Raw genomic sequence first — 22,199 nt, forward strand, 5'->3', positions numbered from 1 at the left:
TGCTATATATAGCGTGGCTGAGCGAGGTGCACAGTGGCAGTACACACAATGCTATATTAGTCAGGCTAAGCCGTGTACACAGAGTGTCAGAAAACACAATGCTATATATAGCGTGGCTGAGCGAGGTGCACAGTGGCAGTACACACAATGCTATATTAGTCAGGCTAAGCCGTGTACACAGAGTGTCAGAAAACACAATGCTATATATAGCGTGGCTGAGCGAGGTGCACAGTGGCAGTAAACAATGCTATATATAGTGTGGCTGAGCGAGCGGTGTACTACTGTTCCCAGCAGCGACACACAATGACTGGGGGGACCCTGGCTAGCGTGGCTGGAGAGCGAACTACCCTGCCTGCCTACCCAAAGCTAAACCCACAGAGAAATGGCGGAGATATGACGTGGTTCGGGTATTTATTTACCCGAACCACGTGACCGTTCGGCCAATCAGAGCGCGTTCGGGCCCGAACCACGTGACCCGTTCGGCCAATCACAGCGCTAGCCGAACGTTCGGGGAACGTTCGGCCATGCGCTCTTAGTTCGGCCATGTGGCCGAACGGTTTGGCCGAGCACCGCCAGGTGTTCGGCCGAACTCAAACATCACCCGAACAGGGTGATGTTCTGCAGAACCCGAACAGTGGCGAACACTGTTCGCCCAACACTAGTTAGCACACAAGGTTGTAAGTTTAGAAGGCGTTTATTGCTTCATTGCATAAGTCAATGCCTGAATATTGACATTTGTTTTAGGGCCACAGTGGGTCCCCTCCATTAGAATAAGCGCAGACATGTAATTCTTTTGAATGCATGACTGCACTTATTCTGATAAAAGGGAGCCACTGTGACCCCAAATCAATTGTCAATATTCTTGCGCTAAATTTATGCAATGAAGCAATAAACATCTTCTAATCTTATAACCTGGTGTGCTAAACAACCTAGGACTTGCCTCATTGGCTGGGTGATGTTTGACATCCTGGTTATGAACCCAACTACCTGGTGAGGTGTGCCACATCCAAACCACTCACTTGAATGTAATGAAAAAAAAGTTCCCTAAATTAGTACCGAAGTAATTTTGAAGTCATGTTGAGTGGGACATATTTTTTTTCACAAAAATTTGCTTGCTGCAGATAAACCAACTTTGCATCATTAATTTATTATTAGCTTGTTGTATTTTCAAAGCTGAATCCTTGATGTCACATGCTGATTGCTTTACTGAAAAGCAGTCTATGTTCCATCCAGACTTCAGCCCCATTTCATTAGCACCCATGTGTTGTGGTCAGGGAGGAGCTCAGTGCAGCAGCCAGTTTTTTCTCTGTAAAGCTAGAGTTGAGACTGCTCCTTCAGCCTTCTGCTCTATATAAAATAGTAGAGAGAGTTGGGTTGTGTGTCACGTGATTAGTTGGGATGAGCTTCCGGATCCCGATTTTCGAGTTTGCGAGGTAGAATTTGGTAGGCGGAAATTGGCAAGCGAATATCGGAATACCAGAGAAATGCAGCATTACTGAGAAATCTTAAAGGGATACTGTAGGGGGGTCGGTGGAAAATGAGCTGAACTTACCTGGGGCTTCTAATGGTCACCCGCAGACATCCTGTGTTGGCGCAGCCACTCCCCAATGCTCCGGCCCCGCCTCCGGTTCACTTCTGGAATTTCTGACTTTAAAGTGAGAAAACCACGGCGCCTGCGTTGCCGTGTCCTCGCTCCCGCTGATGTCACCAGGAGTGTACTGCGCAGACACAGACCATACTGGGCCTGCGCTGTGCACTCGTGATGACATCAGCGGGATCGAGGACACGGCAACGCAGGCGCAGTGGTTTTCTGACTTTAACGTCAGAAATTCCAGAAGTGAACCGGAGGCAGGGCCGGAGCATCGGTGAGTGGCTGCGCGGGCACAGGATGTCTGCGGGGGACCATTAGAAGCCCCGGGTAAGTTCAGCTCATTTTCCCCCGACCCCCCTACAGTATCCCTATTCTTAAGTCACAAGACTCTGAAGCGTTGGACCAATTAGAAAATCAGTATTGTACTGCAGAAATAGGATTTACGCTGAAATTTTAGGCCAAGCAGAAGGCTCAGAAGTATTAGGCCAATCAGAGAATGCAGAAGTTTAGTTGCCAGTTGGAAATATGGCTGCCGCACAATAGCGTGCAGATGCAAAATATAGCGGATTTCGCTAACTTTTTTTAGTTTTAAGCGAAATCAGAAATCGGCCATGGAATTCTGCGGAAATTGAAAAGACACTTATAAGCGGAAATTACAAAACACAGACACAGAACATATGTATTGAGCTTTTCTCCTGGCAGACTCAAAGCGCCAGAGCTGCAGCCACTAGGACGCGCTCTATAGGCAGTAGCAGCGTTAGGGAGACTTGCCCAAGGTCTCCTACTGAATAGGTGCTGGCTTACTGAACAGGCAGAGCCGAGATTCGAACCCTGGTCTCCTGTGTCAGAGGCAGAGCCCATAACCATTACACAGTCAGAATAGGAAATCAGATAGGAAATCAGATAGGAAATCAGTATTTCTGACCAAGCCTAGTCATGAGCTCTGTGCTGAGAAAGCAACTCCTCTGGCAGCACACTATTTTGCAAAGAGGTCTCTGGGTCATTTGTGTGGCTTTTCAAAAAGGAATTTCTCTGGAAAAGTGGAATAAAATATAAAATGTAAGTAACAGCATAATCTCTTACTTGGCTCTACTAACAAATAATAGGCTAAGGATAGGTTCACAGTGGTCAGTTGAATAGCGCACACATTTTAATGTGTGTGAACTGCAAGGGAGACAGGACATAGATTTTAACACAAAGCCTGCATGCAGTGAGTTAGAACAATATGATCAGTTACAGCGCAGTACTGTGAACAGGCCCATAGGATGATATAGGCAGTAAGATGACACGTAGAATTAATCTGCAACACAACTGAGCTCTGTGAACTAGCCCTTAGCAGGGATGAGCAGAAACTATGCCAGTGCGAATTTACGCATCGTAGTTCGCATCTAGGTATCGTAGTTCGTAGATGATGTTTCAAAACTACGCTTACGAATTTACGCGTAGAGAAATACTGTTAGGCGTAGCTTACGCCCACTATGCGTAGTTAACATGTGTATTTCGTAGTGAACTACGTATGCGTTACTCGCGGCTAATTTTCTGCGTGCAATTGTATCCTTACAAATTTACGCATTGGAAAGGGGAATGTACGCATAGAAGAGTTCCCGGTATAAGCAGTTAAAAAGGAATGAATGCGTAAAATTTTCAGCATACGGGCATAAGCATACGCAAACACTATGCTTCGCTTTTACGTATTTTAACGCGTAGTCTACGAAATGCAATATTTGATATTCAAGCGAATATTTGATTTCAAAGCCGTAGTTTGGCGAAGCATAATTGCGTAAAACTACGTGTAGTTCCAGCGTAGCGAAGTTGGCTGACTACGACCATCCCTGGCCCTTAGGCTTTTAAAATCAATCCAGGCAGGGCCACATTAATATGGGGCATAATTATGTGATTATGAATAAGCATATAAGCAATGGTAACTTTGTAAAAGGATACACACCAACAGTAGCCATAAGTGTTGCTCACAAGTATTCCCAAAAATAATTATAACATCAAAAATACTATTGTAAATTCCGAAACTAGATTCTCAAAAATCTATATATATAATAGAGTAAGTGCCTCAACCTTCAAGCAAGAAGAAGTAGTGCCCTGCCCCCAGGGCCGGTCCAAGCAAGAAGAAGGGGCTGGTCCAAGCAAGAAGAAGAAGTAGTGTCATATCAAACCAAGGGCAAAGAGGGATAATGTGCATATTCAGTAGCAGTGCATTGTGGGTAACCACAAATGTTCACTTATAGCTGAATGATTGCAGATCTGCTTCTGTTTTAAGAAGGAACATCACATCAAGCTTTGCTTTTTTTTTAGTAGGAGGGCTTTTTGGTCTCTTTTATCCTCTTATACATTCTTAGTAGTTTGGGTCACCATGAGCTGCTTGGTTACTCTGTTGTACTGGTCCAAGCCCTATCTCATACAGCCTTATCAATTCCTGCTATGTACTGATGAGGATCAAATGTCTAAAACAGGCTGCCTGTCACATGTGGGTTAGACTTGACTGTGTAAACTGTAAAGCTATAGGCTTGCTTGACTTACTAAGGGTGAAAAGGAATAATTTGCATATTTAGTAGTGGTGCAATGTGGGTAATCACAAATGTTTACTTATAGCTGAATTATTGCATAGTTACTTGTGTTTTAAAGGGGAACTGAAGAGAGAGGTATATGGAGGCTGTCATGTTTATTTCCTTTTAATCAATACCAGTTGCCTGGCAGCCCTGCTGGTCTATTTCTCTGCAGTAGTATCTGATTAAAACCAGAAACAAGCATGCAGCTAGTCTTGTCAGATCAGACTTATAAGTCTGAACCACTGAAACACCTGATCTGCTGCATGCTTGTTCAGGGGCTATGGCTAATAGTATTAGAGGCAGAGGATCAGCAGGGCTGCCAGGCAACTGGTATTGATTAAAAGGAAATAAACATGACAGCCTCCATATACCTCTCTCTTCAGTTCCCCTTTAAAAAGGCAAATTACACCAAGCTTTGCTTTTTTTAGTAGGAGGTCTTTTTGGTCCCTTTTATCCCCCTATACATTCCAAATGGTTTGGGTCACCCTGAGCTGCTTGGTTTCTCTGTTGTACTGGTCCAAGCCCTATCTCATACAGCCATATCAATCCTTGCCATGTACAGATGAGGACTAAAAGTCTGAAACAGGCTGTCACATGTGGGTTTGATATGGCTGTGTAAAATTTAAAGCTATATGCTTGCTATACACCATCAGCTCTAGATGCTTGCTTGGCTTACTAAGGGGGAAAAGGGGTAATTTACATATTTAGTAGCAAGCATTGTGGGTAACCACAAATGTTCACTTATAGCTGAATTATTGCATGTTTCCTTCTGTTTTAGGAAGGCAAATTACACCAAGCTTTGCTTTTTTTAGTAGGAGGTCTTTTTGGTACCTTTTATCCCCCTATACATTCCGAGTGGTTTGGGTCATCCTGAGCTGCTTGGTTACTCTGTTGTACTGGTCCAAGCCCTATCTCATACAGCCGTATCAATCCCTGCCATGTACTGATGAGGACCAAAAGTCTGAAACAGGCTGTCTACATGTGGGTTTGATATGACTGTGTAAAATTTAAAGCTATATGCTTGCTATACACCAGCGGCTCTGGATGCTTGCTTGGTTTACCAAGGAGGAAAAGGGGTAGTTTGCATATTTAGTAGCCGTGTATTGTGGGTAACCACAAATGTTCACTTATAGCTGAATTATTGCAGATGTCCTTCTGTTTTAAAAAGGCAAATTACACCAATACAGTGTGCGGCATTGCAGGAAGTGACAACAGTGGAACGCACGATGGAACACGGAAGAGGTGAGTCATCCCCGCCCGCTGCCTCTTACTAATAGTGGTGGCTGCTACTGTGCTTAAGCAGGAGGGGGAGCGCACATGGGGGACCCAGGTGAGGGAGGGGGAGGGGAGGTTCCTGCTGAGCTTAAACTGGAGGTAGAGCACACATGGGGACCCAGGTGAGGGGGGGTTCCTGCTGAGCTTAAGCTGAAGGTAGAGCACACATGGGGGACCCAGTTGAGGGGGTGTCCAACACCCTCTCCCCGCCGCTGTGCCCAATACCCCCTCCCTGCCCTCTACCCTCTTATGCGGCGTATGCTACGCCGCGGGTCGGCTAGTACATTATATTTTCGCAACATGGTCACTGAAAATTAATATAAAAACATAGGCATCAAAGTGCTAATTTTTATAAAAAATGCAAACTTTCATTCATTAGTTAACTGCAAATAACACACTTTTCAAAGCAAAAAATCACACAAAAGTGAAAACCGTGGAAAATTGCAGACGTATTGCAAAATTATTTTCAAAGTCATTTTTGCTTGAAAGTCACATTTTTCATTTTTTTTCTCAAAAAGAATATCTGGATTTTTGTTCATCACTGATAGCCACCTATGCATTCCCTACACAAACCCCCTCCGTGAGTATATAGCATATACCTATCTGTTGCTTTTTCCAGGAATATCAGCCCTTCATGCAGCTCCTGTCGTATGAGAGATGTTTTAGTTTTAAATGTCCTATGTTTTATTTAATTACATCTTTAGAAGGGGTTCCTTAGGAATATATATTGCATAAATACATAGTCCATTCTTAGCCACTGACAGCAAGGGCTGTGAGATACAGCTATTCTCAATGAGGAGTGCAGTTCCCCGATGCTGAGGACAGATTGGAAGTAAGACGCTTGTATGTGTTTCTGATGAAGCCTTGACATGCAATTATTTAACGTACTGTGCAGCCAGGGATGACATCTTAGCAGCTTCTCTGGTGCTTGGCTTCCTACGTTATAGCAGTATGTATCTCTAATTCACGTATGTACTGTATACATGCATTCAAGGCTGTTATAAAGTGCTTCCTTTATTTCCTGTCAATTTAACTTGGCAATTCAGTTCAAAAGTCATGTGGGATGTAGGATTACAAAAAAAAAAAATAAAAAAAAAATGCAGCAACGATATGTGGCGTTCGAGTGTTTTCTTGTCTTAAATTAAAACTGATTAATCTGAAGCTTCCTCGTATGAGCTCATACCTAGACAAAATACCACATGGTCTGTGAATAGCAGGATCAATGGGCATTTGATTGCCTCCTGGATGTAAAATAGGCTTCATACACACACTATGATGGTTGACCTACTTATAGTGTATAGGCTATCATTCAAACAATTGTTTACACCCTGGAAGAAACATAATTATAGAGGAAGCAGCCCGGCAGCCACAGAAGGGTTTGGACTGTGGCGGGTAACTTATTTCTTTTCCTCCTTCTGATACAGGTGCTGATTTGATTACAATTGTTATAGCCAATTGTGGTGTGTGTGTGTGTGTGTGTGTGCGTGCGTGCGTGTGTGTGCGTGCGTGCGTGCGTGCATGTGTGTGTAGCGATGGATTAAGATGTAATGGGACCCTAGGCAAGATCCGGATCCCCCTTGTGCCCCTTTTGGTAAAATGAAGTAAAGTGAGGTCAAATTAGCTGGCAGGTGGGCCCCTTGACACCCACTAGGCCCCAGACACCTGCCTAACATACACCGTTGGGGAGTCATGAGGACAGGTTTGAAAACCACTGCTGTAGTGTATAGAGGGGAATACAGCACATACACACACCTAAAAAAAAACAGTGACCATAAGTCATTACAAATGTAACATAATTCCCTCTATGTCACTGACTGTGGTGAGTGACTGACTCAAAGAAAACCTGAATTGAAAACAAACTGATGAAATAAACAATTAAATCTATCCTCCTACTCCTTAATATGACTTATTTTTAGAATCCGAAATGTTCATTTTGTGTTTCAATGCTAAGAAAGTAAGTTCAAAGTTTGTATTGAGTCAAACTGCCTCAACTAAGGCAGTCTTTAAACAACCAGTTGGCCTAAGATAAATTAGTGTGTGTATATAGGGGCATAATAGGATCAGTGGTCCGAGCTCAACCAGAAAAATGATCATGGCATCCCCCACCCGAGTCATTGAAGACCCCACCTCTCTGCATCATGGACAGATAGAGACTAAGAAATCCCTTAGCTTCCCCACCACATCTCCACTGCAAGGGCCATGCAAGTCTATGGAGACTTACACAGACAGTTCATGCGATGCAACATGGTGCACCGGAAGTATCAAAATTGCTGCAATCGCAACCCAAATCCCGCAGCACATTACTGCATGCAGTTATGCAATTATTACTATTATGCAGTAATGCAAGTCAATGAGTGATGCAGTAAGTGTGCACGAAGGGCAGCACATGCGGGAACCGTCAAGAGTTAGAAGGGAGTAGGTCCGTAGATGGTGGGCGGTGCAATGCATATGACCGCACCATGGTACAGGGTCATATAAAGGCTTATTTCTGCAGTGCAAACACCGCTAATCTTAGGTGGGCAACTGGCCTAACTAGTCCATGTCATGCTGTTACAGACGCTCATTCGGATTCCATGGAAGTTACATTTCCAGTAATTGGAAATTGGATTCCTACAGAAATTACCACAACTCAGTAATTTTAGCCCAATCGCAGAACTCAGAAGCATTGGACCAATCAGAGAATGCAGGGTCAACTCATTAAGTATTTGGCCAATCAGAGAATGCAAAAAATTGCAAAAAAAAGACTCCTAGGAAATCGGAAAATGGAAAATTGGTAATCAAAAATCTAGGGAACTGGTAATAGCCATCGGCGTAAATTGGAATTTCCATAGAAATTGTCATTTCCGACTATCCCTAAATGCGCCATCAGTCTCTTCTTCTTCAGCATCTGCACGCTCTATACTGGAATTACCCATTGTCTTCCGCTGCATGTCAAGTCATCAGGAGCCTCAGGAGGGCAGCAACGACCATACACAGTGGCGTAGCAATAGGGGTTGCAGAGGTTGCAACTGCACCGGGGGCCCTTGGGCCAGAGGGGCCCAGAAGGGCCCTCCCTCAACTACAGTATTAGCTCTCTATTGGTCCTGTGCTCATAATCTCTTTTATAGATATTTTGAATATTGGTAGTCATTAATAAACTGCTCCCCATCCTCTTCTTGCACCTCTGACACTGTAGTTGCCATTGGCAGGTTTTTCTGCGCCGTATCAATTGTTATGTAGAGTAGCTAGGGAGCCCCAATTTAAAACTTGCATCAGGGCCCTCACCTTCTTAGCTACGCCACTGAGCATACAGATGGGCAGAAGATATGAGAGGAGGAGCAGGTCTCTATTGCCTCTGGACCCAACTGCCCCCTGGGGCTATTGTTATGCAGCTGTGTATATACTAGGCTTTAGGCAGTCTGTTTGCTGTATCGCTTAAAATTATCAGCACTGCAGATGCTTTTAGATCTACTAGAAGTCAGCACTTGTATGTTACTTACATTCTTTTTTTGCACCCAGATGCACAACTTGCACATAGTACATCTTCTATTAGCCAAAACCCTATCAGTACACAGGTGCAAAACGGCAGAGATGAGTCTCTCAGCTGCGGCATTGAGCATGACTTGAGTTAATAAAACCACCTCTCACAGAAGCTGCAGCCCTGACTTGTGAAGCATTAGATTCAGGACGAGTCATTAGTTTTACAATGTGATGCATCAGTAAAAGATCTTAGAGCTCCTCTAATACAGGAAAAACATCCTGTAGCGATTGCAAGTCAGGCGCGGGCAATCAGAGAGAAAGAGAGAGAGGGGATGTCAAATTGAAAAGCTACCGCTAGAGCTGCTATTTGGGAGAAAGTCATTTCCCTGCAATCCATTGGGGTGATATGTGCTCTGATCGGATGCCACTGGCTATACTCACAAAAGACTCCCACAGTAAACCTTCCAAAGCAGTTAAATCTCGAGATTTGTAAGCATGTCAGAAATGATCGTCAATGCAGCGACTTACATATTGCAAACTCACTAAGTACGGCTTATCTGCCTAATACAAATGAAAAAGGCTGACAAAAGATAGAGCCCATACATATGGATGAAGCCTTCCTTGCAGGCGAGAATACGGGGAAAGGGATAACAAATAATCATAAGAAGGATAAGCATGAGAAAGTGCTTAAAATAGCAGGTTCTTGTAATTAAAGTGAAACGCCAGGATTTTTTTGTATATTTTCAAGCAGGAATTAAAGGATACAAGAGCTGAAGTCAATAGGAAAATCAGCAATTAACCAACGTTGCTGCACCAATGGACTTGATGTGTAGGGACCACCCCTGGAGTCACAGGGAAACTTCAGCAATCATCAAAGGTCCGCACCATCCAGTATTCAAGTTTCTTTATTTATAGCTCTTAGTGATCATCATGCAGACCTGTTTTTACTAATGTCTTTTTACTAAGAGCTATAAATAAAGAAACGGGAATACTGGATGGTGCGGACCTTTGATGATTGCAATAGGAAAAACAGCGGGAGCAGGCATGTAGCGGAAGCTGTCCTGATGCCCCCCCCCCCATTCTTCTCTCTGCCCCTTTGATCCTACCTAAATGCCCCCCCCGGCAGTCTCTTCAGGTGGACCATCAGTGTGCAGACCCAGCTGCATGTGTCCTACATCACGCGTCTGCGGCTGGTTATGACACCGTCGTAAAGTCATGTGCAATGTGCTCCTTGTCATGTGCACACATTGTAGGACACAAGCAGCCGAGCTTGCACCTGTGCACTGATGCCTGACCCAGCTGACCTGGAAGAGGCTGCTGGGGAACATTTAGGTAGGATCAGAGGGTCAGAGAGCAGAATGGAGGGAGAGCGGTGGGCATCAGGACTGCTTCCACTACTTGCCTGCCGCCCCCCCCCCCCCCCCCCGTTTTTCTTATTTACTTGAGGTCTGGTATGCCTTAAAGGACTTACGAGGCGAAACGCCGAAAAAAAGTTAATCACTTGCCTCATCTGTTAAGGCACGGAGGACACCGTGCGCGCCCTCCGTGCCGATCCGCCGGGTCCCCCGCTCATTAGCCCCCCTGGGCCGGCTGCTGACCCCACGGCCCGGGTCGGGCTCTCTCTCCTCTCCCAAGATGGCCGCATCCTTTGCCCACGGCTGCGCAGTCCGCATAGCCGCGAGTGCGGCTGCGCAGCTTTAGGGCCAACCCCCCCGATCCACGCTACGTAGCATGGATCGGGGGGGGTTGGCCCTAGAGCTGCGCAGCCGCACTTGCGGCTATGCGGACTGCGCAGCCGCGGGCAATGGATGCGGCCATCTTGGGAGAGGCGAGAGAGCCCGACCCGGGCCATGGGGTCGGCAGCCGGCCCGGGGGGCTAATGAGCGGGGGGACCTGGCGGATTGGCACGGAGGGCGCGGACGGTGTCCTCCGTGCCGTAACAGATGAGGCAAGTGATTAACTTTTTTTCGGCGTTTCGCCTCGTAAGTCCTTTAAAGCCACTAAATATACCCATCCTGGTTATTAAAGCAAATCTGTAGTGAATTGTTGTTTTTTAAATCAGAGGGAAGGCCCTGGATACTCTAGAGCAGTGTTTGCCAACCCTGACCTCAAGGCCCACTAACAGTACATGTTTTGTAGGAAACCACAAACAATGACCGATGGGGTAATTAGTGTCTCAGCAGAGCTGATTTACTACCTCTGTGGCTTTATACAAAACATGTACTATTGGTGGGCCTTGAGGACAGGATTGGGGAACACTGCTAAAGAGCCTTCCCAGTCCTATCTCGGTCTCGCGTACCAGCACTGTCCTCAGATCAAATTTGAAGCCTCCAGAAGGCCCCAGAAGACTTTGGAAGTACTTGCATTTGTAGCAGGTGGTTTTGGCACTGGACGCCACTATAGCACTAATGCTATTGTGCACACCACATGCAAGGGTAGTTCTGGGTTCCGGCAATTGCCGGACCCCAAATTACTTCTCCCTCTAAGTTGCTATGACTTGGAGGGCGAAGAGTATTTAACGCCACAGAGAATTTGAGCGGCAGCAGGGTGAGACATCATTTGGACTCACCCTGTGCCTAATGTAAGGGCAGTGAAACTATACTTATGCTCTGCACCCCCAAGTGGTTCTGAAAATGGAAGGCTCCGTACTGCACATGTGCAAATACCTGCAAGAGTGCACTCATGCATGTGAAGGATAGAGTGGCCCATTTTCAGAAGCACTCTTGGACACAATTACATCCAAAGGCTTCCAAGGATCAACAAAGGGGTATTGCATCAGTGCAACAGGGATGACGGCACTGGAGCAAGCGGGTGGGGAAAGGAACGGGAAGGCTCTCTAGGATCCAGAGCCTTTCCTTTACATACTATAGTACATGTTGTTTTTTCTTTTAACTTTTGCTTCAGTTTTACTTTAATAGCCAATATTTTGTTCTAATGCCAGCTACAGTGTAATAAAGCCTGAAAAAGACAGACAGGTATTTACTAGTACTTGTTCAGGAGACCCTGAAACAGCCAGTATGCTTAATGGCTATTTACTGGAAAAAATATTCAACCTTCTAAAACCCCTCAAAGTGGAAAAACTTTTATGTAGTGTCAGAAGAACTCCAGCTTCAAGGGATGTCCTTGAGCCTTCTTCTGTGACCTCAAAGTGAGCGATCTTTCAAAAATGTACTGTCTGTGTACAAGCCTATCCATTAATGAAGCGCATTTTCACCTTGGTGAGATTTAACCAATGCCTTCAGCTGAACTCTTAACATTATTAGGATAAAAGCTGCAAATCATTTTGTATTTGCTTCATTATGAACATGAATTAAAATGTTTAGATACTCCAGTCCACACTGCTCATAACACACTCTTTTAAGGCTGAGAGTGTCAAAACTTTATGCCAGTCACTCAGTATGTGCAGGTGTGGTAAATAAGCAACAACTTTTGCCATTGTTTGTAGCTCTTTACTTCTGTAGGAATGCAACAGGAATGCAACTGGAAACAAGTGCAACAGAGTATGAATTCCAATCTAGAAATCTGATGTAACATCAGAATATGGTCAGTTTTAAAGATTCATATCTACCTGCCAATTGAAGTGGAAACATATCTGGTAATAATATTGCACGCAAAAACATTTGTGCAGCCCTATCGACAGCAATTCTTTAGCAAGAGTAGAATTTCAGTTTAAATTAGTGGCCCTTCACTTCAGTACTTCTGTTTCCAGAATAAATTGCTAATGTATGAGAAAGTATGGGGTGAGCAAGGGGAGAGGAAGGGTCAGGGGTCATTATATATGGCAGTAGGGAAGAATAAGAAAGACACAAATCTCTCAAATCACAGCTATTGGGATGAAGGAGAGGTTCCAAAGTGGCCCCCCTATCCCTTTAGGGTTGCGGGTGCTGTGACTTGAACGGATAGCCACACCACCAAACCAATTGAAAGAGTAGTAAAAAAAAAAAACAGGTCAGGACACCATGAAAGTTTCAAAAGGATTCCAGTTTTACAGATTTATGGCATCAGCACAGCAGTCCACAAGATACAACTGACAATTTGTTTCGGGGCCCCATTGGGTCCCCTTTCTGAAAGCACAATGTAGACAGATGACAGATATCTACATTGTGCTTTGAGAAAGGGTACCCCACAGGAGCTGCAAAACAATTGGCAGCTGTATCTTGTGGGCCTCAGATGCCATGAATCTGTAAATCTGCAAGCTTTTTGAAACTTGAATTGTGTGCTGGCCTGGCTTTCTACTTCTACAACTGGGAAGGATGGGGTGGGCTATTGCCAATGTTGTGTATGGTGTTATAGAACCCCTAATGGACATTTCTTGGAATCCTTCAGCAGCTTATCATTTGCTCTGTGTCAACACTTTATTTTATAAAGGTGTACTGTGTATACTACATCAGGACTGAGGATGAGCTGATAAAACTAATTCCATCCAAAGAGTAATCTTGTGACGTTACCCATTACTGCTGCCATGTAGTGATCCCGCCTAATACACTATTTATACTATATTTTCTCTCAGTTCCATCATCCAGTTGAGTATTATTATTATTATTATGATTATTATTATTATTATTACACTTTACCTCGGCACTTACACATAAGGAACACTCAACTGTATGAAGGAACTAAGAGAAAATCTAGTGCAAAATATAGAACCAAATATTAGACAATTATTCCTTAGCAATCGTACCTGTAGGCTGTAAAAGACACCTATAAGTTGGGCTTGGATCATTCTTTGTGCAGCCTCTGAGAGAAAAGTATGGGAACTATGACATCACCGAGTGACAGGTAGAAGCCACTACTCTAAAGTTGAAACTACTGTACCTTTTCAAAGCAGTAGTTAGAAAAATGTTTTGTTGACAGAAGGATTAAAGTTTTACTCTTTTTTTTGCATATTTGATTCTCCTTGCAGTGATTACAGTAAAAAAAGAGAGAGAGAGAGAGAGAGAGAAAGCGAGAGCGAGAGAGAGAGAGAGACAGAGAGAGAGAGATAGAGAGACAGAGAGAGAGAGATAGAGAGAGAGACAGAGAGAGCGAGAGAGAGAGACAGAGAGAGAGAGAGATAGAGAGAGAGAGAGAGAGAGAGAGAGAGAGAGAGAAGCGAGAGCGAGAGAGAGAGACAGAGAGAGAGAGACAGAGAGAGAGAGATAGAGAGATAGAGAGAGAGACAGAGAGAGTGAGAGAGAGAGACAGAGAGAGAGAGATAGATAGATAGAGAGAGAGAGAGAGAAAGCGAGAGCGAGAGAGAGAGACAGAGAGAGAGAGATAGAGAGACAGAGAGAGAGAGATAGAGAGAGAGAGACAGAGAGAGCGAGAGAGACAGAGAGAGAGAGAGAGACAGAGAGAGAGAGATAGAGAGAGAGACAGAGAGAGCGAGAGAGAGAGACAGAGAGAGAGAGAGAGAGAGAGAGAGAGAGAGAGAGAGAGACAGAGAGAGCGAGAGAGAGAGACAGAGAGATAGAGAGATAGAGAGAGAGATAGAGAGAGAGAGAGAGAGGCAGATGTAAAAGGCATACACTGGTTATCTGCTAATTTGCAGAGGTTTGCCAAACAGTTTTTTCTGTTCATTTCCGTTGCTTTCTTCATTTGTTGATTATTTCTGATATGATTGATTTTTCAAAAGCTTTATGCTTATTGCTGCATATCACTTAGATGTCTACATGAGATTCAGTGTCATTCTCTACAATGTTATTGTATGTTCTCACTATAAAATGCAGTGGCATTTCTAAGGAAAACATCATCTATAGCAAATGCTGGAACTGTGGGCAGCAGGACAGCCATGACATTTGAATTGTTTCAAATGAAACAAATATGGCAGCTTCCATATCCCTCTCCCTTCAGTTGTCCTTTAAAGCGGATCCGAGATGAGAAACTAACTATAACAAGTAACTTGTCTATATATCGTATATACAGTTTAGATGGTTTAAACAGCAAATTTAGCTGAAAACAGCTTTAATCGAATATGATTAGTTCTTCCTGTGATACAATGACAGCAGCCATGTTGTTTGTAAACATTACACACAGGCAAGCATATCTGCACCATCAGCACTCAGACTGAAAAAAACCTAATCCCCCTCCTCCTCCCTCCTACCCTCTGCCTCTGAAATCTCTGGTTAGTAATACCCTCCCCTCCTCCTGCCCAGACTGAGCTCCCATGAGCTCTTGCTCATTTAACACAATTATGCAATGTGTAAAAGTTCATCTCGGATCCACTTTAAGGACTAAGCTACAGGCATGAAAATTTACCACCTAGACAATTTCACTACGTTTTTATGCTGTTTTAATATGTGTAAGCACTGCTTAGCAATTTCTTGAAAAAGTAAGGCAGACATTGTCTGGATGGCATCATATGTTTCTCCTAAACCTGTCCAGTATATATTGTTCAACATTTTTGGTGCCTTTCCAGATTTGCAAGAAAACCATGCCATGTGTTGTTGCACCCCATGCCATCACAGATGCTGGTTTTTAGACTTTGATTTTTGAGACTGCTGGACGAACAACTCTGGGGGACACCACGCGTGTCCCCCAGCTGCCAAAGCTACATAGGAGGGGGGCAGCAGGAGGAGGCAGCGCCGACTTCAATCTGTCACTTTGCCAACCAGGAATTCATTCATTTATGTGGGCATGAATCTTCATTTCACACATTGGCCGCAGTCAGAGGGCCGGTAGTTTCTTGATTTCTCACATTGGCCGCAGGGACACGGCCACTTCGCATTTTGACCGGCCAGAACCCGAAATGGCCAGACTTTGGGTTCTGGCCGTAACATATATATGGTTTCGTATTTGCATAATTGAGTGTTATCTTGCATTGGTGGAGGCAGTGAGAAAATGTGTACACAGACATTGGTGTTCCTATGCACTCACTATAGAATCTATTTCTGAGCTCCGAAGATTTTATTTTATTCTATCCATTGCTTACTTTTGTCCTGATTCCTCATATACAGCAGGTTCTCTAAATCTCTTTATTGATATTTTATTTTATAGATGATCACATACCTAAATTATTTGCAATTTTACATTGAAGATTGCTATTTTATTCTTATTATTACTTAGTATTTATATAGCGCCGACATCTTCCGCAGCACTGTACAGAGTATATATTGTCTTGTCACTAACTGTACCTTTAGAGGAGCTCACAATCTAATCCCTATCATAGTCATATGTCTATATCGTGTAATGTATGTATTGTAGTCTAATATCAATTTAGGGGGAAGCCAATTAACTTATCTGTATGTTTTTGGGATGTGGGAGAATTCTGGAGTGCCCAAAGGAAACCCATGCAGACACGGGGAGAACATGCAAACTCAGTGCAGATAGCACCCTGGCTTGGATTCAAACCCAGGACCCAGTGCTGCAAGGTGAGAGAGCTAACCACTACACCACCGTGCTGCAATGTCGGCCTGTTTTGAGTTTCACAAAGTGATGCATCTAGTTATTTTTATACTCAGCCATGCTACTGACCTGCTATGGCCAATTATCCTAATTCTTTTAAGATATTGCACTAGATTTTTTTTTTTGCTTTTCGCAGTGTTACGTAACTTTCCCAATATTTTCTTGACCCTACCCTCCAACTTTTTAAAAACTATTTTTCTAGCATTAAATTCAAATAAGCACATAAGGGGCTTGATTCACAAAGCGGTGCTAACCTAGTTAGCACGCCTAAAGACTTTTGGGCATGATAAGCATTGCACTAAGTAGGTTAGTACCGCTTTGAGGGAAAAACTCGAAGTTCGGTGCGCGCGAAACGTCGCAAAGGGTTTAACGGCATTGCGCGCGTAAACTTTGCGTGCAAGTTTATTTTATCACGCCTAAACTGAGTTTAGGCATGATAATGGGCTTTTCACCAGCATGCTAACAGTTAACACGGCTTTGTGAATCAAGCCCATATTGTTCACAAAACAAAAAAAAAAGTTTCTTGGTTTCAGTATTTTATGCCTTTGTACTATTTAATAATTTAAGTATAGGGTTGAAAATCAATATATTCAGCTTTGTATACATTGTACAAGAGCCTGTGTTTTTTTAAGTTCTAGTCACTACTTTTTAAACAAATAGATAGTGAGAAGGGGTACCACTTGTCCTTTACTTTTAACTAATCACCGTTGTGGCAAAAAAAATAAATTGTCTCTGATCTGAAGACCACATGGACCACCTAGTTTAGGTACCTAGGTCAAGTTTAGGATTTCTGACAATGACACCTCACCCTACTCATAACAAATAAAGAAAACACTAATAAATAAATAAACACTTACCTATCTTTCTGAATGCCATTTTTAGCACCATTTTAATGGTCCTCGAGTTGTTTCAGTGAACAGCATTATAAAGTTGTCAACAAAAAGGCCTATAGTATCAAAAGAAATAACTTTCCTCCTTCTTGATCTTATATTTTGAGCTCTATGAGAGATGAAACATACCATATTTCTTCTGATCTTTGAATATAAGAAAGCTTCCCAGACTGTCTTTGACCTACCGAGGTCCTGCTGAGCTTGTAGTCAGTGAGGCTAGGATTTTTTTGTGGAATACTTGATATAAGTGACACACTAATTTCTCATCCAGAAATAGACCTAAAGTCTCCCACCATGTCCCTATAATTGCTTTTTTGTCTATTTGTATTTAAACTCAGCCAGCATGTCTAGTTTATGCCCCAAACTAAGGTAATCTAACAGTATTGATTTGATGAATTATGGAACCATCGGTATAGTTTAGTGATGGAGTCTACATTTCTAAGTTAACTTGTTCAATTGCACTACAATGTCATTCAGTTATACTGCCTGTGGCTTCCTTTTACCTACCCCAGTTTAAATGCCCATCAATGCTGGCTGCCAGAAGAAGACATTGGATAAGTGGTGGGATCTGTATTATCATTATAATGGTTACTGTTCATTGTGTGCCCTTCTGTATAACCCAACTGTAAATCAAGAATGGTTTTGAGTACTGCATTCTCTGTTCAAACCAAGAGGTGGGGCTCAGAAAAAACATTCATTTGTAATATTTCTTATTTTCAGCATCTTCCTTTAATTTGAACACTAAACTTATTTAAAAGAAAATAAAAATATTACTCTATGTTATCTTTCACCACCTTAGCAGTAACCCAAAGTCCGGCTTGCAGCTGGAAATCTTCAGCTCAGAGCGGTAACCCAGAGCCTGATTTGTTGTAGCCGCGAGGTTAATGCAGAGCATAGCGCACAGCAGGGGTTTCAACTCACCTCCCCCTGGGATCCGGACGCTGGCAGCCATTCCCCTTCCTGTCCTCAGAGGCTCTTGATCACTCTGGTGAGATTGCTGTCTGTGGTCATGATGACAGTCGGTTATCTCACTATAAGGTTACAGTGCCACCCGGTGGATGGAGGGAGAACTGCAACACTGGATCCTAAGAAGGTGAGAAAGTTCAGGGGCTGCTGCAGGCTTGATTCTTTTCTTGCTTTTAGAGTCTAAAAGCTAATTTAAAAAATGTACCACTTTTAGACCATAAATCAGGAAAGGATCATGCAGTCAGGGAGTTTAAAAAACAATAATGACTCTGCCCAAATGGTGAGTGCAAACAATCCAAATTAAAACTGATCAGAGACAACAGATTTTGATATTGTTCTCTTGCAGCCAGAAATAGTTAACTAATGCTAAGGAAGAAAGTCTTGCAGTCAAAAATGTCTTTATTGCAATTATTTTTTTCTGAAGGCGCACAACATTGATTAGCTACAGTTTTAAGCATATAACCCCTTTGTGAAATCACACATCTGTTTGCTAAGGATTTATTAAAAGTGCTGCAATTTATTAGCAAGTGCTGCTGGAAAATGAAAGTCTTCAGATTACTGTTAGGGAAAAAGCTGCTACTTGGAGAGAATACAATTTCCTGCAGTCTATGACCAATTGATCTTATGCTGCATGGACGTTTTACCACTTTACCAAACCCACTTCTTCCTGGATCCTGCAATATGTTTTCCTGTCCCCGTGAAATCCGATTTAGAAGGGCTGTAAATGGATTTGTAATATGATAAATTACATTGCAATCACTGGCGTAAATATAGGACTTGGCACTGCTTTTCCTGCAGATCAGAAGGGGAAAAAAAGGTTCTTTTGCAAGAGAATATAGATCTCTGCTTCCATGCTTCGGAGGAAATTGTGCCAGCCTTCCAAATTTTTAGCACTTATATTTTTGTTGTTCAGTATATTTTTACACTGAGACGTATTCTTATAGACGTAGATAAAATAGAGTTTTTCTACATTTTTTTTTCTTTTTTTAAATCAAGGTACCATTTTTTTCAGCATAGTTTAACCACTTAAGTACCAGCAGTCTCTGCCCCCTAAGGACCAGAGACCACTGGTACAATAACGACAGAATCCCGGCGAATCGCTACACATACCCGCCAAAACCACTATCACCGCCGCACATCGGGATCCTCCGGACACCCACTCTGCCATCTCTATGACGGCAGAGTCATGTGAGCCGGTCAGAAGCTGCTTTCATTGGCTCCTGACCGTGTCTATCAATATAAGCCTATGGGAGCTGCTTACATTTATAGACACGGCCAGGAGCCAATAATATCGGCTCCTGATCGGCTCACAGGGCTCTGCCGTTATAGGGACAGGCAGAGCAAGTGAGCTGCGGTGGGACACGGCAGGGATTCAGTGGCGAGATCGGCAGGAGCAACGAAAACAGTGGATGCGCGCAGCAGCGGTGAATGAAATCTACACCCTGCCAGCCAGGTAACCACCAAAACAGGGTGTAGATTTCAATCACCTTGGTACTTAAGTAATTAAATATTAAAAAAAAAAGCTAGGGTTATAGCAAAATCATGGCCTTGGCAATTTTAAGTCCTACTTAAAGGGAACCTAACCTGAGAAGGATATGGATTTTCCTTTTAAAATAATACAGTTGCCTAACTCTCCTGCTGTTCCTGTGTCTCTAATACTTTCAGCCACAGCCCCTGAACAAGCATGCAGATCAGGTGCTCTGACTGAAGTCAGACTGGATTAGCTGCATGCTTGTATCAGGTGTGTGTAATTCATCCACTACTGCAGCAAAAGATAAGCAGGACAGCCAGGCAACTGGTATTGTTTAAAAGGAAACATCCATATCCCAGGGGCAAAACCAGGATTTCCAAGGGGGGGATTCCTGAAAGTGGTGTGTGGGTGTGGCCAAAATATGGTGTGGGTGGAGCCAAATACTAGCAGTTTCTAGGCTAAATTGCACCCAGGGTGAGGGCGTAAAATGCGCCCCCAACGTGGAGACAGGAATAGGTGCCCGCAGTATAGGTAGCAGTATAGGTAGCCAGCTATAGGTCCCCTCCAGTATAGGTAGCCCATATAGTTGCCCCCAGTATAGGTTAGATAGGTATATGCCCCCCCAGTATAGATTAGATAGGTATATGTCACCCAGTATAGGTTTGATAGGGATATGCCCCCAGTATAGGTTAAATAGGGATATGCCCCCCACTAGGTTAGATAGGGCTATGCCCCCCAGTATAGGTTAGATAGGTATATGTCCCCCAGTATAGGTTAGATAGGTATATGTCCCCCAGTATAGGTTAGATAGGTATATGTCCCCCAGTATAGGTTAGATAGGGATATGCCCCCCAGTATAGGTTTGATAGGGATATGCCCCCCAGTATAGGTTAGATAGGGCTATGCCCCCCAGTATAGGTTAGATAGGTATATGCCCCCCAGTATAGGTTAGATAGGTATATGTCCCCCAGTATAGGTTAGATAGGTATATGCCCCCCAGTATAGGTTAGATAGGTATATGCCCCCCAGGATAGATTAGATAGGTATATGTCCCCCAGTATAGGTTAGATAGGTATATGCCCCCCAGTATAGGTTAGATAGGTATATGCCCCCCAGTATAGGTTAGATAGGTATATGCCCCCCAGTATAGGTTAGATAGGTATATGCCCCCCAGGATAGATTAGATAGGTATATGTCCCCCAGTATAGGTTAGATAGGTATATGCCCCCCAGTATAGGTTAGATAGATATATGCCCCCCAGGATAGATTAGATAGGTATATGTCCCCCAGTATAAGTTAGATAAGTGAAGGAAGGTGCCCCTGTGTGGGGAGAAGATTGCCCGGGGGAGAAAAGACAGAATAAAATGATGGAGGCGCCAGCCGCGCCAATAAGGGATGCGGGAGCCGGCTTTATTTCTCGCTCCCTCCCTCCCTCTGAATTCCCCTCACCTGCGGTGAATGTATGCCCGGCTCCCCCATTAGTGTGTGCGCAGCGGAGCGGTAGGTCCTCTTACCGCAGATCAGGCGCACCAGCAAGTCTCTCTGCTTCCTGTGACGTCATGGTAAACAGGAAGCATGAGACTCCAGTTGCTGGTGCGCCTGATCTGCGGTAAGAGGACCTACCGCTCCGCTGCGCACACACTCATGGGGGAGCCGGGCACACATTCACCGCAGGTGGGGGCATTCAGAGGGAGGGAGGGAGCGAGGAATAAAGCCGGCTCCCGCATCCCTTATTGGCGCGGCTGGCGCCTCCATCATTTTCTTCTGTCTTCTCTCCCCAGCCGGCCGGGCCATGCGGCAGCCCCACTTCCGGTCTCGGTGCAGGGGGGTGTTCTAGACACCCAGAACAACCCCTTCCGTGCGCCACTGTATCCCTCTCAGTTTAGGTTCCCTTTAAGGTATAAATATAAATAGTGATGTGAACAGTGCACTGTTCTTTGAAAATCACAGCAGAAAATGTTGGCGTGGTATACATTTGAAAAATAAATTAAGAAAATAAATATTTTTTTTAATGAAATCTGGATTTTAAATGACCACAATCATTTTTTATAAATGTATTGCAAAAGTATATGATAATGTGCCTGTATATGTCATTTATGAGAGACCAGTGATCTGCTCCACTTTTTCAGTCATTTCAGTTCAACTTCCTTTGCAATGGATTTGATAAATCTGCCCCTATGCTTACTTGTCACTACTGAACACATTAATCTGTCTGGCTTGATTGGAAACCACTAAAAAGTCCCCCCCCCCCAAAAGGATCATGGGATGTAACTGTATGTGAAATAAGACTAGACATGGTGTTGGAGAGAGTAATGGACTTGACCCCGCCCCATTCTCACCTCCTTGTTTATCAGTTGAAGGGCTGATCAGACATGTGAGAAAATAACAGTCCAATGGGTGGATAGGAGATGATTTAAAGGCAGAACCGGCATGTTGAAAAATCTAAGTCCAAATTCTAAGGCTTTATTAGGGGAAGTTTGTGCCACAGGCCTCATGGAGACTCAGGCATAACTCAAAGGCTATTCCAGGAATCATGTCTGAACCGTCACCAGACCCATGGCCACCCAGTTGGCCACTTTTTGATAGATCTGGCCATGTACAGT

At 43.7% G+C, this 22,199-nt stretch overlaps 1 protein-coding gene across 1 annotated transcript in view; it reads right to left on the reverse strand.

Annotated features, from left to right (window-relative positions):
- Positions 1-22,199, reverse strand: part of LOC137545260 (enteropeptidase-like) — a 191,459-nt gene that overhangs the window by 103,608 nt on the left and 65,652 nt on the right. The gene's annotated exons all lie outside the window — the stretch shown is intronic.

The sequence above is a fragment of the Hyperolius riggenbachi genome, chromosome 2, assembly GCF_040937935.1.
Source record: "Hyperolius riggenbachi isolate aHypRig1 chromosome 2, aHypRig1.pri, whole genome shotgun sequence".
NCBI classification, from domain to species: domain Eukaryota; kingdom Metazoa; phylum Chordata; class Amphibia; order Anura; family Hyperoliidae; genus Hyperolius; species Hyperolius riggenbachi.